General features: G+C 26.5%; 1 protein-coding gene across 1 annotated transcript in view; it reads right to left on the bottom strand.

Moving 5' to 3' along the window:
• Window positions 1-21,003, bottom strand: part of LOC113371115 — a 97,595-nt gene that overhangs the window by 51,124 nt on the left and 25,468 nt on the right. The gene's annotated exons all lie outside the window — the stretch shown is intronic.

Raw genomic sequence — 21,003 nt, forward strand, 5'->3', positions numbered from 1 at the left:
ACCCGAACAATAAAAAGTGGCAAGTCTTTGTAAGACCGATTTCGATAATAAGATTTTTATAAAAATATTCTAATTTTATAGCGTATTGGCGGGAAAAAAAATTATTATATTAATACATATAAGGTATGGTCGCTCATATTTTAATACTGCCTAAGTCGTGCCTTGGCTATATTTTTTTCGATTTTTACACATTTCATTATTTGGCTTCATCTTTAAACAGAAGTGCTTTGTTGAATAAACAATAGTTTATAATTAAGTAAAAACAGAAATAACTAAAATGTTTGCTTTCGGTAAACTTTCTACTATCGGGTGGCCCATTTAAAAATTAGAATTTATCGATAGCAACTTGCCTGTAGGCCACACCGTGCGGAATTCGAAGTTGCGATATATGGGAAAAACTAAGAATTTTGAGACCTTTCTAACGATGTATAATACTTTATATGGTTTCTTTGCAGAAAGATCTAAACCGTAAGATCACTAGATCACTAGGACCACTAGATGGACCATCCGTTAATATTTTAGAATAAGTTGTATGCATAAAATTTTTGTATATATTCGTGTTCGTTTTTTTTAAATTCACTTTTATTGCTGATTTGATAATCTCCTAGTAATGATTCTTTTTTTTTAATTTATTTGAACAGCGATCTGAACATATGGGGGTTCTATGAGCTGTTGTGATTAATATCTTACAAATTACGTTTGTTTTTATTATAGATGGCAACCGAAACAGTTGTCTCATTTCTATGTGCTGAATTTTATTATTACAATTACTGTAGTAGTGATGCATTTGGTAATAATTCAACTAAAGAATTTGTTTAGATTAAGCGTTTAGTTCAAACTTCAGAGACCTTGCAGCTTAACGGGCCAACTTTCCGGTAAAATAGACCATTTCGCCATTTTCTTCATATAAAATGGTACTAAAAATTTTCAAAATATTATGTATTTGCTGTGCAGGAATTTTAGATACAAAATTCAGCCTAGAAAATGTCAAAAAAGTATGTTATATTAACTGCATTTTTATAATGTGCATTTGCAACACAACAAATACAAAGATTTTCGACAGTTTTTAGTACCATCCTATATAAAGAAAATGGCGTAAATAGCTATGTTATGGCCCCTAATAATCATGTTATGCAAATTTTTTTCTGGAACTGTATAAATATAGAATTACGATGAAATAATAGCAAAATACAATATTAAAACTCTTTGATCAAATTGGAAAACACCTAATGGGTGTTTCCAGCTCTTCATCCAGTATCATCTTCATTCTTAGCTTCCAGAGTCTTAATAAGTTTAAGTACATTTTTCACTTTTTGAGATTATAATTTTAAATCAAGTGTAATTTCAATAATCATGTTTGACTCGGTAGCTAATAACTACAAAATGATCTCAGTTTAAATTCAACAATATATAGTGCCGGTATAATTTTCACAATAACTCTTTAGTAGCAGGATTTACTAAGGCTACTAAGGTAAAAATAATAATATTAATAAAATGACCTGGAATTTTAGTAATTGTTAAACATAAGTGAACTAAATAAAGATGCAATAAATCTCAAAGAGTTTCGTTAAACATAATTGCACTAAATAGTACAGAATTATATTATGATGGGGTACGACTTAAGCAACATACCCTATGAGACTAAATTTTCTATATCCACGCATGGATATGAATATATTTAAAAGAAACGATTTATCATATGCTTATTTAACTTTAATCCAACCTCTCATATCTTGTGTACATTTTCTAACCTTTCGTTCGTATTTCCCAGCGGATACCATAAAGAAAGTTTGGTCTTCCGTTATAAAATCTCGCAAAATATCTATTTTTCATCATAACTTTCAAAATTAATATTTATAACATGTATATTGATTTACATCCCGTTAAAAGTAAGATTGCAAAAAGTGTATTGTGCATATCCTTGCGTTATTGAATTTTGAAGAATAATAGTCAAGTAATTCGATTCATAGGTATGTCAAGGTTTCTATAGTAATCTAATAAGGTAATTGAATTCAATTATAACAACAGTTTTGTAGTTATTTCATAAAGATTGATCACATGGTGACACAAATATTTTAATTTGATTATGTATGATTATTTTCAAAAGTTTTACAGTAATTCGAAAGCTACATATAGTCAGAAATAAAAACTTATACGTATTTTTGAGTTCCTCAGAAAATTAAATTTTCTTTATAAAATTTTGTCTAAAAATTACGCTGGGATGTTTGTGTAGATTTTTACCAATACTTATCTTTCGAACAGATTTTAAATTTTCAAAGCCAATTCATCAGATTTGATTATTTCTTCAAAAAATTGCTCGGGAACGTAAAAAACTAATTAACATTAGTACATCAATACACACACATACATTTCTCAATTTTGGTAGTCAATTCAGATTAACGTCAAGAACTAAAAATCGGCAAATCCGAATTTTGGAAAATTAACGATTATCAAAATTCAGGGAATTTTTAACTCAGGATTAAGGTAAATGATTTAATGGTAAATATATTTTAGAAGTATGTACAACTTCTATTTAACGTTTGTTATTTTAATAAAAAATCTTGAAATTTACAGCACATTATTGTTCTGAAATTCTTACTAACGTTTTATGCAATGCATATTAAAAATAAATGATTAATAATCTACGATCTATTATATAGATATTCAGCAAAATACTACTTCTATGGAAATATTGACATTATTAGAATAATCTATTTCGTCAGTTTATAAGGAATACCGAAGTTTGTAAGTATATTTTTGAAGTGTTTATAAATATATTTTTCTTTAGAAGTTTCCAACTAAATCTCGAATATTGATATCCGATATTGACATGAGAAACTATCGAAATACAGATGCGCTATAAACTTTCAAAGTATGCGAATAATGTTAAACTTCAAAACTTTAGATGAAAGTATATAATAGAGCAGACGGTATGCATTTTTGAAAAAAAAGATACAGAAAAACGGTACCTATATAAAAGTTGACTCATGTACATTTTTGGTTATAGTCCACAATAATAAGTCATATTTAGTGTAACTTAGTTTCGATTTTTTTTCTTCATACAGTTGTCATAAATTGATATCTTTAATCTATGTACTCTCAAAAGATGCCAAAAACAGAAAAATGATTTCACGCTAAAATTATTCATATTTTTACACTCACAAACCATCCATATATTTAGAGCCATTTAAGTATTAATGCAGAATTATTCCATGTATCATCTAATAGCATCTCTAAAATCTATTGTAATACGTATATTGGCTGAAATATTATTTTTTCAAAATCACCATAAAACATAAAATAGATTTGTACGACTAAGTTTTAGCGTAATTTGATTTTATAGTACAATTATTCCTAGATGGGCAATATAAACTAAAAGTTAGGATTAAATAAAAATGATTTGTAAACTATTTTAATAGATGTATAGAATTTAAAAGATCTCGTTTTAAAATTTTTTGCGTATAATCAATGTTGAAAATATAGCTTAAAAAATGTGCTTCAGCAAAATAAATAAAAAAAATTAAATGTAAACAAGTACGATATTTATAGTTTTTAAACGTCTACTTAATAATTAATTATTGATATCAAACTTAATATGCAAAAATATTGTATGGTGTGTTTGAACTATACCGTGCCTCGAAAACTTTTTTATTATTATTTTTTTTAATTAAAAACTAATTAAGAATGAAATAAGATCTGCATTAAACTTTAATGTCATTCAAGAAATAGTCAACATAAAATATATATAGATTAAATCAAATATAAGAAGATAAGTATTTTTTTCTCTAATTACAAATCCAAAGAAATTTGAACCTTTATTATATATTAAGAAACTCCAGACATAACATATAAGAAACATTAATGCAGTATATCAAATTATCAGCATCGTAATAATAATATTTTATCGATACTTAGAAATTGATACTTAGATGAGATACAGAAACTTTGCTAATAACACAATATTGAAAGTAATAATATAGAGGCGTATCATCAAGGCAGAGAAAATGTGTAAATATGATTATATATATATATATATATATATATATATATATTATATAACTATAAGTATGTATAGATAACAATTACATTATTAAGTCTTAGTATAGAAGAAAAAATAACATTCTTAGAACCAACTTATTAAGAGATAAAATTATTTCTTATATGTTAGAAGTCTATGAAGAAAAATCAGGTAGAATATTTAAGAGAAATTCGTATAAAGCAATTTTGTATATAATAAAATTATTTTGTTCATAGACATTTATATTGCATACATCCATTTTATATTAGATTAGCATATAGTTATATAGTTATCTTTCTGGCCATGTAATATTTGGATATTAAATAATGTTATATCACTTCTTATATAATCTTAAACTATTTTAAATTGTAAAGAGCTTAACATATGAAATAAAATATATTGTACGTGTGTTGTCACTAAACTGCTCCTCAACGTTTATTCAAATTTTGATAAATCATTTTGAAGTGTGTCAATGTGTACACAATAGAACCGAACAGAATAAATATAGCAAACACGGAGAATAAATAAAGTGAAAAAATTGAGAAAAAAATAGTTGTTTTATACATGCAATGAGAAGCGTTAAAATGCCAATTCACTTAATTATTGAAATCAAATGGTGAAAAAAATTTAATACAAATTAATAGAAATTTAATAAAAAAAAATAGTAAAAACTGTTTTTTTTTAAATTATTGCTGCCGTAAAGCAACTAACATATGTCAGAGTAAAATTTTTTACATATAAATAATAAAATAAAAGTAACGCCTCCTCATAGTACTCTACTTCTGAGTGTCCCGGTGCTTATTATCATTATTATTGTTAGTATTAAAATTATGTTAAAAGGTACAAAAATAATATCACACCAAATGGAACTCTACACTCCATCTATTCAAAGGAAAATGTAAGTCTCGATTCAATTTGAGTTAGCCCAAACGCCAATAGATGACTGAAAGTGAAGTTGTACACCACTTCGATTTTGCGCACTTCTATTTTCGAAGTTTTACGAATACACCCTTTGCAGATAGCCATTCAATATTAACCGAGACAAATTTATATAATATATCATATTAAAATCACAAAAAATATATTCATACATACAGTAAGCGTTAGTCATAATATAGATACACTAAAGGAAATTGGTAACCAAGAGAAAATCTTCTGCTTTGAATATTTGTTTAGGAAAAAGAAAATCTACCTGAATAAGACAAAAAATAATAATCATAAATTCATCATAAAAGTATGAAAAATCATTTAAACTAAAAAAAGAAGTAATATTAATTTGTAAGAGAAGACGAATCGATTAAATTGTTGATATCCAAATGCTTTAATCTATTTTTAATTATATTGGTAACTAAAAGGGGTGGAATATTGGTAACTAAAATGATTAAAATTGTTACTGATAATCAAATGGATTAAATCTCAATTTTCAATATTATTGTTTTTTATTTAATAATTCTGATGTCTATTAAATATATTACTTATGACAAGTTCATAAATGGACCGCAAATGTTTATTAAAGAAATAAAAGAAAAGTTAAAATTAAATTGCAAATATTCATCATTAGAGTCAAGAGAATAAAAATTCATAGGTAAATTACAAACACCTATACCAGTTAAGAGTGTTAATAATGCAATTATTATATAAATACGATATAGTATCATCAATATATGTGTCTTCTAAAATTTGGAACATTGAATTAGCCATAAATAAAATCTCATACTCTATCTTATAGAGAAGCCAAAAATCTGAAAGTAAAATTTATAATCAAAACAAAATGGCATTACGAAAATGAGTTTTAAATTATATTTGATATAATGGAGGACCCTTAGAAATATCACAATCTAATACGAACAGAATAGTAGAATTATTTATTGAAGTGATTCTCTATAATTATTCTATTTATCAGATTAATTTATATATGTTTGAAAGTGTGTGCATGTATGTGAGTGAATGACATATGCCAAAGAGCTCATAGAATTGTTATGTATTCTGATTGCTATTGAAAATTAAAAAAAAAATTACTAAAAACATTGAAAGAAAAAATATATTAAAATAATATTCAAAAACTATAAGATTCAAAGGAGTATTTATATAATAAATCAATTAAATTAAAATTGCATTCAATAAATTTAAATCAAAATTAAATTTAAGTAGGTATACATTACATTATCATTAATATTAACAATTTATATAACAAAAAAGAAATACAGTGAAAATCAACTTGAAAAGATACTGTATGTCGTACTTGCAACCATCAGAGATTTGTAAAAAAATTTTTTTTTTTCACAAAATAAATATAATTAATTATCGTAAATAACAACCACCCAAAAACTTTATTTCCCTGGAAAGGGAGAACTCTTTTTTCATAATTAAGATACAAGTTACCTTATACAACCTCATTATATATCAAAATATTACACCCATTATCTTAAGCAGGAAGATTAAACAGAAAAGTGCAAAAGTACACAAAAGTAAACTCCTAGAATTATTTTTAAACTCAAACATAAAGATTTTGAAGTTTACTTAATTTATTAATTAAGTAAAGTATAATTCTCTTAGGATAATAATGGGATTATATTTGATTACAAAATATAAAATAATTTGAATTGAAGAGTTTTATCATTTAGTAGACAAAAGTAGGAAGGTTTAATTTGAATATAATGTTAGTTCTTATATAGGATAAAAAATGAAAAAATAATATCTAGAAATATACATTAAATGGTTTAAATTAACTTCGTAGAATATTTGTAGGACTCTAATCGTTAATGATAAATTGTACAACTTTCTGTAAAAAAATACGTAGATAAAAAAACTAATAAGCTCTGATTTATATCCTATAATATAATTTTTAAAAAATCTGATGCATATTTTTAGCGTATCAATAGATTTTAATTCAACTAATATTTCATGATTGTAAAACCGTTAAATATTTTATTATGCAAACATTTATGATTTACATGAATTTTAGTATTATGTATACGCAAAATTTAATTTATAAACCCATATAATTATTCATTCGGATGTTATATCAAATAGTAATACGCGTCGTTTTTGATTAAACTAACGAAATTATAGGTTTGATAAAAGCATCGTGCAATTTATGGACAATTGAATGAATACTAATAACGATGCATTTGATATTACAAAATGCGCTCAATAATCGTTATAGCCGGGAATTTTGTAAGCTGATTATTTATAGATAAGCGTCCTTTTCAAGTATATATATATATATATATATATATATATATATGTATATATATATATATATATATGTATATATATATATATATATATATGAATTTGTTTTGAATTACATAATCTAGTATTGGATGATGTCATCCCCAATGTATGTATGTATGTAACTGAATTCGTTAAAGACGCCTTCAAAAATACAAGAAAGGTTGAATGAAATTCAGAAACGTTCGGATAATTACAAAAGCCATCTCGAGGATCATCCAAACTCACTTGCGATGCAACTATGCCACAACTCAATGTATCTCGATGAGGACTATCGTTTGTTAGTTTTGTGCGACGATCTGCCAAACCGTTTCTTTGCAATTTGAAAACAAGTGTTAAACTTTTCGTCCACATTTAAGTTCGTACTACTGAACCGATTTTAAAAAATCAAAAACTGTTCGAATGATATTAGTTGTAAATGATAATGATTAGTTTTAGGTGAAAATCTACCGTGCCGGTTTCTTGTAATAAACTGTTGTAAAAAAAAATTTACGCCGATTTTTATGGAACTTTTTTGGCGATATATAACATTGTCTTATAGAACTTACTAAAATATTACGGCCTCACGACATGTAGTTTAATTTAAAAAAATCAAAGTTTGAGAAAATGAGTAGTTTTTTGCGACGTTTGTTAAAATTAGAATTCGACGTTTTACTTGGTATAACGATAGAGTACTTGGTCTCAATGAACATACGAAACCATTAAAGTCTTACGGAAGCTGGTTCAAGTATAAAAATGATAAAAAAAATGATTTTGGGAAATTTTCCGAGTTCACGTTTTCGTTCGTTTTCAATTATGTGTAATAAATGCACTCGGAATACTTTTAATCACTCATTTACTCATTCAATCAATTTATTTATCATGGATTAAGTCGATTATTTAAACATATAAGGAAGTTCATGTAACTTGCCTCAAGGCAAAATACCAATATCAATTAGTTTCATCTAATTATATTATCTAATTTAAGGACAGATGTAAAAGTTATATAACAAAAAAAACATCTAGTACTGGTAAATGCAAGGAAAATTTGGAAAATTCTGTCCAAATAGCCAAATTTCAATTCCCATCGATGAAGTTGATTATCACTTTTATGCATCTTTCTTTAACACTAAACATACCATAACGGGTTAAAATAACGGCCCATCTTGAACTTTTGCATTAAAAATGCACGTATAATTTCATTGCGTTTGCACATTTGACTTTCATGACTTTTTTTAAGTAATTAAAGTACAGTTATAAACAATTTTTTTTTCTTGTTTTGTTTTGTTTATTCTGAGTTATCCTTCTTGTATACCGATATCTACCACGATGGGTCATTTGACCCGGAGAGAATTTTTTGGTTTATGAGATTGTCGATTCATATTTGTAGTCAGTAAGTTGCACATTCTTCTAAACACTGTTGCGTAAAGTAGTTCAACGAAAATAGCTCAAAATAATTTCAAGAAAATATCAAATTTTAGATTGAAAATAGCTTTTTATTGTTAGAAAAAGTGGCAGAAATTGAAAGTCTTGGTAAGTACCTAGCTTATATTTTATTTTGATAGCTATAGTAATACAGGTTATTTTTTACCCAGAAAAATGGCGAAGCAAACAAGAAATTACAAGTTCTTAGAAGATATAAATAATATTGGCGAAGAGTTTTCAGAAATTAGTGAATTTTCTGAAAATGAAGATATATTGGTTGAAAATAAAAATGAGTTTGATTCAACAGATACCGACGATGAAGAAAACAATGATAAACGTTTACTGAAACTGTTTCATATTACAATAAAACCAAATTTGGTGTAGACATGACTGATCAAATGGCGAGAAAATTTACTACAAAATCCAAGTCTTGCAGATGGCCTCTTCAGGTTTTTTTCAATATCCTTGATTTAGCTGGCATAAATGCCTGGATTTTGTACAAGCAAACGACAGGAGAAAATATTTCCCGACAAGATTTTTTACTCAAGAAGAACTTAGCGCCGATTTTCGAGAAGAAAACAAGAAAAAAATATGAAAATATCGTTGCCTAAGTCTACTACAGACGCTTATAAACGTATGAAATGTCAAATAGGATACTGTAAAGAAAATAAAACCAACAAAATTTGCTCTAAATGTAAAAAATATGTTTGCGGAAAATGTACAATGGACACAATTATATGTAAAAAATGCGATTAACAATGAATTAAAATTTTTTATTTTTGCTTTTGTAATGGAAATGCTCAACATACTTTTTTGTTTAATTATACTAAATTTAATTTTTATTTTTATTTTCTTCCTAACATCCATATTTCATACATTCAAGCATGAAACATAAAGTCGGGTCATTTGACCCGCTATGGTAGAATTAGGTATATACTAAGTCTTGGTATGATTAGTGTTAAGGCAGGATGTCACTTGCAACTAGTTTTATTTTTATTTGTAATTAATTTATTTTAATTTATTTAGTTATTCAACGCATATGGCAATACCACAATAGCATAATCTTTTATAGTATGCACAGTATTATTTATAAAGAGTATTTTGGAGTTCATGAACATCTTATGAGATATATAAATAACACTTTATATAAAGCGCATTTAAAGAAAAACAATAGATGTAAAACACTTGATAAAAAGTATATCTCACTATTTATAACAGTCATTGGAGAACAATTTTCTAGTCTTTTATATATTTTAGTTAGATTAATATTAGTATAACCCAACTTATATCCAAGTATTGAAGGTTTAGGGAAAATACCATACAGCCTGATTTAATATGTAAGGTACACCTATAAAAAGTTATTTTGCATTACAGGCTATGCATGCAAAAGCGTTCAAAAATAAGTAGGTAAACGTTTTACGCAGAAAATGTCGAAATTTTGTGACTTGACGCACTGGGAGAGGTATATCAAGACGATGAGTTCATTACGAAAACTCATAAAACCAAACAATGCAAAACGGAATGGAATTTATATCGGCGAAAAATCTCAACTTACAAATTTGCATCTAGGAAAATATGAACGTAAATATTCTCTAAAGTCTCGACTTCAGGAGTTCTAAGTTTGTTTTACATAATTAATGCGCAAAACTTTCCGTAAGGCGAACCACGATTTTATGAAGAAAATATAAAAAACCTTGTTTTAAAGTATATTACTGTTTTTTTTGTCAAATTTATATTGCACTATTAATTGACATTCTATTAATTCCCATTTTATCACGCGAAATATATAGCTGAGTCATTTTCAATTTATTTAAAAATTTGACAGTTTTATTATTTTCAATAAAATCTGTAATTTTTGCAAGTGCGATTTACTGTTAAAGATTTCAAATACAATTTTTCAAATATGTATATATTATATACAAATTAAATTAAATCGACTTAACTATAAAGAGTGCTCCAGAACTCAACGTCAAGCCGAAACGGGTGCTAGTATTAAATACACTGTCATGAAAAGATTAGAAAATGAAATCTTTCACGTAGTTTAAAAATTACTATTATGGGCTTTTAAGTGCAACCTAGAGCTTTGGTAAAAACGTGACCATGGGTTATTGTGAATAATTTTGTTCAATAAAGCTTTGGACCAGTATTTGTAAATAATATTTCTAAAACCACAGACAAAAACAATGCCACATTGCTTCAAGTTTTCAAAAAAAATGAAACATTGGAGTAATTGAAAGCTCTTTATTAAATTATGATATTAAAAACAAATCAGAATACGTCAACTTTGAGAGACTCTTTTTAAAATAAATGCACGAAAGTGTCTTGGTAAGTTTCATCAAAAGTTGGTTAAGAATTGTAATGATAAAATATTTGCTAGTTTCGTAACACAAAAAAACGTGTGAAAAATAAGACCTAAAATAACACAAGAAAGGTAAACATTTTTACCAAACCTCTTGGTTGCACTTAGAAGTCCATAATATTCAAACTACGTGAGAATTTTTTATAACTAATTTTTTTATGACATTTTATAATTAATACTATTAATTCGTTTTGACTTGACGTTGAATTCTGGGACACCAATAGTGTCTCACCATGCATGTTGTAATAGCATAATATATATATATATATATATATATATATATATATATATAATATGCAATTCAGAAAAGTCAGTAATTTATCTTATTAGTTAAAACCTAACAAAAATATAGCACATTTGATAAATGATTAAAAAAAATCTATGATTATTACAGATTAAAGTAAAGAATAATTTTTACAACAGTAAATTTTATAACAGTGTTATGTTTTCTGATAAATTTTGCTTATGATTGCCATTAATAATAATTGAATATATTTTTTAAAAAATAATTTATAAAGTTTTAATTTTTTTATTCATTTTGCGTTGATGAAAATGTAATTCGAGGTTTTAAAACGTCTTTAACCTATATTAAAGTTTAGGCTATTTATAATAAAAGTGTTTATAATAGTAATAAATTTCCAATATTTTTTTTACTTCAAATAAGATGATTTTAAATCTTTTAAACGCAATAATAAATTAAAATATATAACGTTTTCTAAACGTCAATGATACCTGAGTGGAAAAATACACAAAACAATACGGATTTTATAGGACACATACTGGTTTTCGAGTAACTGGCAATATCGTAAAAATTTCTCTCGTTATATGAGGACATAGTGTCGCAAATAATATTTTATGATAACGCTAACAATTCCTATGAAGTGCCTCGTGTAGAAAATGCCGTTGGAATAACATTGAGAGTATATGGAATATGGATTCCTACTTGGCAAAACTTAGGGAACTTTGGGGGTAGATGTAAAGAGGGATTGGTAGATTCATTAGCAAATATCTCTACAATTCGTGTTAAATATTTTAATAGTTAGGGGGCGTCCATCATTCACATGATAGATTTTTTAATGATTTTTAGACCTCCCAGTCTTGGTGATACACGATGATAATCAAAATTACTTGCCTCCCTTACCAAACATCGTGTGTATTTTTAGTTAAAAAAAAAAATTGTAAAATTTTTGATTTTTTTTTTTTTTTTGAAAATGCTTAGGAGTTCTGATTGCTGTTGAAACAATTAAAAAAATGAAATATTTTGAACCGAGTGTCTCAAGTCACACTAATGTAAAACTCGAAACGTTTCTAATAAAAAAGATAATGAAAATTATTTAGATTCATTTTATCTAATTGTATGTACGCATAATAAATTTTACCGCAATGTTTGTCACTATCGCATTATATATATATATATATATATATATATATATATATTACAAAAGTGATATACGTTTAATGCCTTAGCACCCCCGAGGCATTAAATGTGATGTAATGGTTGCTCTAAATCATATCCTCATGTTATAACGAAAATTAAGCGGCCAGGGTACATTTTTGATGGTCTCTCAAGCATTTAGTGTATGTGACACATAACTGTGTTATATCAAATCCACGTGCTAGTCATTTCAGAAGTGTATACTCATATACCTACATGTGCAACTCTCTTTAAGTCTGAGCTATTTAAATATATTATTGCTTTTATTTTCTTCCATGGTATGTTAACGCCATTGATGTTAATAAATTAGCAGTTGTAATAATTATTGAAATTAAAAAAAAAAATATTTATGTATAGCAAAGAAGTTCTTAGATCAAAGTCATAAGTGCAGAACAAAAAATAATCAAAAACATTTTTTAAGTCTGATAATAAGTGAGAATCTACTTGCTCTAGTTTTTAATTATTTAATTTTAATAATGATTATGACTATATTAATATATAGTGATTACTGGGCCTGTTAAATTAATATATTATTGTTAATATATATGCATAGATGTACGTTTTCTTTTTCCTATAATATTTATAGCCGCTTTTAAATGAAGGTAAAAAATTTAAATTATATTTCTTAAAAAAATTAACAGTTTCGTAATACAATTGAAAAATTTTTAATATTAGAATTACTAATCACAGTCACTATCCAGAAATGACGTTGAAATTCAACTCATATATGTATGTAACTACACTTAAAGAAGTGTTAGATAAAGTGGGATATTGAATACTTTCCAAATAGGCAAAAAAGCATAGAGTTATAAATTACGTTTTAAAAATTACTATTGTTTATTACTTTTTATCAGGCGTAAATTAATAGTTTATTGACCAAATAAATTTATTTCTATAAAGCTTTTATCAAAATCAAAATACCGGTTCCTGGTTCATATATTCAGAACGTATTTTTCACATTTTTTAAAAAATATAGTAATAGTTGGATTTGGCTTATTGTTCGAATACAGTAATGTGGAAATTCAATATTTTTAATAAAATGACCAGGATTATAACTATATTTAAGATCAACAATATTTACAGCTTGATATGGAATGATTTATTTAAATTCCCAATTCTATGTGGAATTAATTTTTAAATGTAACATAACATTATTTGCGTTGCATTGCTATTAAAATTGTTTAATCGAACATTACTGTTCTGGTTGCTCTATAATAATAAATAAATAAAAAAAAATGGCTAAATCGAAAAAAAGTAAAGTTACCATATAATGATATAGTCGTGTATTTTAAAATATGTATAATTATTTCAATAATTTACAATCAAATGCTTTATTTTTTTTAAGAAAATTTTGCTCGAGATACATTTTATTTAACGTATCTTCAAACCCTCTTGTCTGGGATCAATAAAATCTCGGGGTGGAATAATTCTCTAGTAGTATAGAGGGAACCGCTAAAAACCATGAAATTTACATTCGAAATAAAATTTTGATGTAATTCAAGAACTAAATCATAAAATGTATCAAATGCATTACCGCAGCAATCTAATTTGATCCGAGTCAATAAACCATAAGTAATGTTAATTGATTTAGTTAATTATTATATATTATATAATATTTGCCTGTAGATTTAAAAATGCCTTAAATTGTATTAATTACAGTGCACTAAATCCGTGCTGATTAGTTTTTGGATAAGATCTTCAAGGCCGTTTCTTCACAATTAATAAAACTTTGCGAAGTAATGGGGTTCATTGAATTAATCATAAAATATTATGGACTTATAGCAAATGGATTCATTAAAAAAAACATTAATATTTGGAATCGACTCAGCTTTTAAGTAAGTTTTAAGTTTTCAAGAGCTGCTAAATCTCAATAGTATGTCAATTATTTGCACGTATCGGAAAATTTTGGTAATTTTCCTCGAAGCAAAAAATATAGTTCTGCTAAAATATATAGAAGATGATAGATCATGTTAATACTTATTATTCTGAAAAATGACTTCGTTATAGAATTTGCATATAAATATTGATGGTTTAGAATAAACAAAAGTACAGTTTATAATTTCTGTACTAACATGTATTGTGTAAAATAGCCAATAAAGTATATAGTAAATTTTCTTCATTTATCAAAGATCTAGTTCCATATTTTAATCATTGAACACATAGAAATACCATCATTTCATAGAAATTTTGAAGAAAATTTTAATCATTATACTTGAAACTTGATCAACAAAATATATGAAATTCTCAATCATTATATCATACTCATAAGCACTTTGTTACAGAAATAAAATATACACGAGCAAGGAAATTTATCTTATATTACACATCATTTTCCTAATGATTGGAATGAGTAAATATGTACTAAAGTTTGCATGATTCCGATGAGCATATTTCAATATATCGAAGCCGATAAAATCGTAATTTGAATATAATTTAGTATCAATTTCAGCGATTTATATCTTCCAAATTATGGGTGAAATAAATGTATAGATAATTAATGCAAGCACATATGTAATTTAATAACAGAAGAGAATTTAGAAATGAGCAAACACATTCTAAAGATCGATAAATGGAAATTTATACTGCAGATAATAATTGCACGATTTTATATGGACTGAATATTATAGAAAATTGAATGCAAAATAAAATATTTATGCAATTGATTTGAAATAAATGTTAGTGGAAAATAAGTCTGTTAAAACGTTATACAATAGATACTGCAACTAGCTGAATATATACGTTCAATAAAATTAAAAATATTTTAGTTAGTTGAACAGAAACATGAAAATATTTACAACTAGTTGGCATTGGTATTTTGCCTTGAGGCAAGTTACATGAACTTCCCGATATGTGTAAATAATCTTTAATTAATTAATTAAATTAATAACCGACTTAATCTTTTTATTGATTAAGTCGGTTATAAATTAATTTGTGAGTGATTAAAAGTATTCCGAGTGTATTTATTACACGTATTTGAAAACAATAAACACGTTAACTCGGAGTATTTTCTAAAAGCAAATTTTCACAAATCAATAATTTTTATAATTGAACCGCAAAACTTTATTGATTTAGTATATAAAGACCAAGTACTCTATCGTTATACCAATTAAATCGTCTAAGTTTAATTTTAACAAACTTAAAAAAAAACTACTCATTTTGTAGAACTTTGATGAATTTTTAAAATTAAACTACTTGTCGTAAAGCAGTAAAATATTTCAGTAAGTTCTATAAGACCATGATATATATCGCGAAAATAAGTTCCATAAAAATCGACTTAATTTTTCTTCATTAGTTAATTACAAGAAAACGGCTCGGTATATTTTCACCTGGAACAAATAAGCATGATTCCCAACCAATATCTTTCGAAGAGTTTTTGATTTTTTGAAATCGATTCAGTAGTACGAACTTAAATGTGGACGGAAAGTTCAACACTTTTTTCCAAATTACAAAGAAACGGCTCGGCCGATCGTCGCACAAAATTGAGAAAGGATAATCTTCATCGAAATACATCAAATGGCTTTTAAATTTCTGAAATCGGCCCAGTCGTTTTTGAGAAAACGATTTACGGCAAAAAATCTGTTCACATACACGCGCTTATATATTATATTATATATTATATATTATAAATCAACCAAATCGGAATTATTTTTGTATTTAGCAAATGACAAGAAATTTTATATATATTATTGCAAAACATTTATTCAAATCACATTTGAAATAAATGAATAAATTACTATTAAACAATCAGACAATCTATATAATTATTTATATACCCAAGCTCATAAAATGAAAATATGTATACGGATTTCATATAAATAATGAAACTTTGTTTAGAATATCATTGCATTCATATGCGGAATTAATTATAAGAGTTTTGTAGAACAACTACTATGTAGTACCCACTTTATGTTAACTATCCATTTCATAAACTATATAAATTTCATAATACTAGTTTGTTGGTTTTGATATAACTGTTGCAATTAAAACTCCTGTTTTTGAATAATTAGACAAAACTCAAATAAATTATGAGTCAAAACTAGAAAACAAATTTTTTATAAAAGTCAATTTTTTTTTTATCTAAAAAAATAGTAAAATTTTGAGCCGCGTACTTAATATCTATTCTAATTTGCAATTAATTGAGGCGAATACATAAATAAAATTTAGTGATTTTATGTACAGAATTAGAAATGCATAAAAATATAAGTCGTCTTCAGATCTTTGAAAATTATTAATCTGGCATAGAAGCAACGCCAAAGTTTTATTAGACAAACAAATTTCAAAATTAAATTGAATAGTTAGATGATTATCTGAATATTATATAAACCTTTGCACAACTTCTGGCAGTATCATAGAAAGTTGACGTCCAGATTTTCTAGTAATTTAAATGTGCCAAATAATTCTAATCACAAAATCATATTATTGATCTATACTCATATAATATGTTCGTATTTATAGTATAATATAGTAACAAACTATATTATTAGCAATCCTGGATTTTGAAGCCAAATGCTCCACATTTTGATCATTGCACAAGTATTAATTGCATATACTGGCCTTTGTGATCTTTGGCAATTAGTGGAAATGAGGGTTTTGCAATTCACGTTTAGATAGTTTTATTATTTAAAAATTTATCTAGGATAACATTGTGTTTAGAATTATTCAAATCAGTAGCAAACGTTAATGGTTTATAACGTATTTATGCATGTAACAATATTTCACTTGTAAAATACATGGGCATCATAAAATTTGTGTTACTTTGAAGTTTCAATAATATTTCTATCTCTATGAACAAGGGACAAATTGAAATATTATCCACCAAATGAATGATATTCCGTAAAAAACATGATGTTTTTCTAGAATTTTCCATATAAAACTCAAAATATTCTGCAATACATACTATAATAATTACATGTATTAGTATAATTTTCATCTTTGTTAGTCTAGTAAATTCAAGTTTGAAAATGTAATTGTTCTTAGTTTTATAGAATTAGTTATTATATATCAGAATCTGTCTATTTCAAGACGATAATATGCATTTGTTATAGTACCAGAATATTTTTAAGAATTAATAATTTTGTCATTTGATGTAGTAATGCTTGATCGCACTTGAAAACATATTTTTAGTGAATATTTTCAAATAAAAATGAATATCACTATGGCTTGATATCAGTTTGCATGTAATGCAGGATTTATAGAATCAAATTAATATCATTATTATGGAAAAAAATTCTCTATTATCAAAAATTATCTCTATGATTAATTAACATGTGATTAACATTTCATGTATAAAACGCATATGAAATTCACATGTATCCAATTTAGACAGAACAATATAAAACCAAGAGTAAGTGGCATTTTGCCTCAATGCAAGTTGTTTGAACTTTCCGGAATATAAACTTATTCAATTCAGAATTGAGATTTAGCAACATAAAATTGTGACGATAAAATCTTTCACTGTTGATTATGAAATGAAAATTTTGTGTTCATAAACCTATAGTCCAGTCATTATAGTAAGTTCACCTCGGAACTCGAGAGAACCAGCTGTAAGTCTGTAAATACTTGTATATTGAAACCTAAAAGTTGTCTCAAAGCCTACATATGTTGCGTACACCCTGCCATATGTAGGTTTTGAACCAACTTTTAGGTGTAAATATACAAGTATTTACAGACTTACATCTGGGTATCTCAGATTCCGAAATTCTTTCTAATTTAAGCTTAAATGACTGGACTACTAGTTAATGCGAAATGATATCTTTTCAAACAATATAATACACGTTCAGTATGGACGTCAACGGTGATCAGTACGAAATGCAGAAGCGCAGCTCTAAAAATCCATTATTCCAAATTTTGATGATTTTTCATAATTAAACCTAACTTTATAATACTTAAGATAGTTCAATAAGATTTTTGCTTTTATCTATGTTCGGCTGATAATTTTTCAAAACTGATCGAAGTTAGGATTTATAGAGTTTGATCAAATGGCTTATAATGAATGATGATTGAAATCGGTTCAGCCCTTTTTTTTAAACGTAGACGAATGGACTAAGTATTGGCTTACATACACGCATTTTTTTCAGTTTTGGTATCATACTGCTCAGAATGTTGTGAAGCGTCAAGAGAACAAAATTCGCTAAGAAGATTTAAAGGAAACTATTCATTGTTGCGTATCTTAAATCCTGCGTATCTTATTGAATATAATTATCATTAGAACTGAAAAAATTTAGGATGGTTGAATCCACCTCGTAAGGACCGATGAAAATTTAGGATGTTGTGATTGCTTGCCTTATGAAGGACCAATTGTAAATACTTTGATTATAACTGTATATATTTATTTTATATTAATAACAAGTTATAAGTATATTTACAATAATTTTAATACTGTTTTTGATTACGTTCTGACTGATTGATTGATTTGTATGATTTTCTGATAGATGATTTTTTGTTTTTATATCAATATAGCCGCATGCTTTGATTGGCGCGAACATTCTCCCGGCCTTGAAATATAGATTTCAAAATAATTGGTAATCTTCATTAATGTGAATTAATTAGATGTTAGTGGTTTTGGTAACACTCAAATTTCTAACTGCATTTCTTGATTCTTATTGGAAATCATAGTTTATAGATTTTTTTTTTGAGTGTTTTAAGACTAATCAGCAATAATCAGTTCAAGTATTCTCTAAATTGTCTTATAGGAGCACTGTGACATTCTCCTTAAACTGTTTATGGTTGCATCTGCAAACGAGAAAAGTTGCATATTGACTCCATATTCCACACGCTCTTGTTGCACATTTTTTGAAGTTGCTAATGTTGGGCAAGATTGTTTGAATATGGAAGTGATCAGTATCTTTTGTATGGAGCTTAAGCAATATTTAACTATGTTCCGATCTGTGTCTGAATTCTTCCGAAGTGTGAATAATTTGAGGTTTGAAATATAAGCCATGATTGAATATGATTCCACGATATAGTTTCTTTTTCCATGTTATTCGTAATCTTGTTTTAGTTCGATTTATTTGCAAAAGTTTATAACATTTCATAGCAAATCTTATTGTTTTGTTTTATGAATAAATTTTGCAAGATTTATGCATCAACCATTTTGTCGCTAAATCAGATATTAGTTCGAATATAATACTATATTCATTATATCTTGTGTTTAAGAGACATGCGATAAAATAACATAGAAAAGCCTCCATTTTTTCATTTAATCTTGTTAACAAATATAAGTAGTAAAGATATAATATTTAAATACACATGTGTAGGTATGGTATCGATAATTGATAGATGAATGGATTTTTGGACAGCGCTATGGGGTGACATTTGTAATAAGTTAAAGTTTTAGGTTTGAGTTTTGATTTGAACCCCAACGTGCAAAATTCCATTTCACCTAAGAATGATGTCAATGTCTTTAGTTTTAAATATTTGTTAATGCGTACTTAAGTTAGGTATGTCTTGCTTGATTGTTAGAACCAATGTTTTTTGCAATGGTTTGTTAATGCGTACTTAAGTTAAGGATGTTTTGCTTGATTGTCATGACTTGTTTTGATTTTATCAATTTATTAAGTGATTTATTCATTTTGTTAATCATTAATAAACTCTGTGATGTTCTGTTCTTTGTCATTTTAGTATTTGAACAAAGTTGAGATTCATAATACGTACCAGTTTAATGAGTACATGCTAAACTTGCAAGATTCATATTTCAATCGCAAAAATTGCAAAATTGTTAATCGTGCGATGCAGTCTTTAGTTAGAAGTCAAGGTGGACCTTGGCGCATTGCAAAGCTTTAGTACACTACAATGATTTTAATAAATTGTACGTAACCAGTAGTTTGCATACATTTCTGTTTTGAATAAATAAAATATATTCGCAAAAGCGATTTTATATTTATAAAAATAGAGATTTTAATCATATTAGAGTGATAGTAAGATCGCTCCAATATAATTTTTTATCAAACGCGATACTTAATGCCCGTTTCATTTTTCGCGCAAGAATTTTTAATAATTGTACCTCACTTAGTTTGAGGTATAAGAATGCTATGTGTTTTGATAGTGCTATTTAGACTTTTCCACTATCAATTTTATTTTATAGCTAGAATTTGAAGTGAAAAACACATTCATTCGCGCGCTATATGTATAGATATGTAATTTCATGCTTAGACGATTTGGAGTTGGAAAGAAAAGTTTTGAATGGTTAGAATTCAATTCATAAAGATTGAGTTTAGCTTGCGTTAAAATGTTAGTGAGGTTGTTAATAAAAAATTTCATTATTGTATCAGCTGTAGTTAATGAACTATTAACGTTAAAATAATTTCTGGGGATTTCGAATATTTTTAGATGTTCAGTTATGCTTTGTTTAGGTGATTGTTCTGAACATCGTATTGATAAGAACGTATGTTGTTGATTTATGTTTATTTTGTTAGTGGAAAGTTTTTCCCCGAATTGTTTGATGAATCTTTTGTCGTTTATCTGAACTAAAACTTGTTCGATCACTCTCTTTATATCGACCGTTAGTATTGAAGTATAAATTTTAAAATTTGTTTTAATGAAACAGATTTCGTT

This window comes from Ctenocephalides felis, unplaced genomic scaffold (genome assembly GCF_003426905.1).
Source record: "Ctenocephalides felis isolate EL2017-DRISC unplaced genomic scaffold, ASM342690v1 CF-g0.4_SCAFFOLD_01492, whole genome shotgun sequence".
NCBI classification, from domain to species: domain Eukaryota; kingdom Metazoa; phylum Arthropoda; class Insecta; order Siphonaptera; family Pulicidae; genus Ctenocephalides; species Ctenocephalides felis.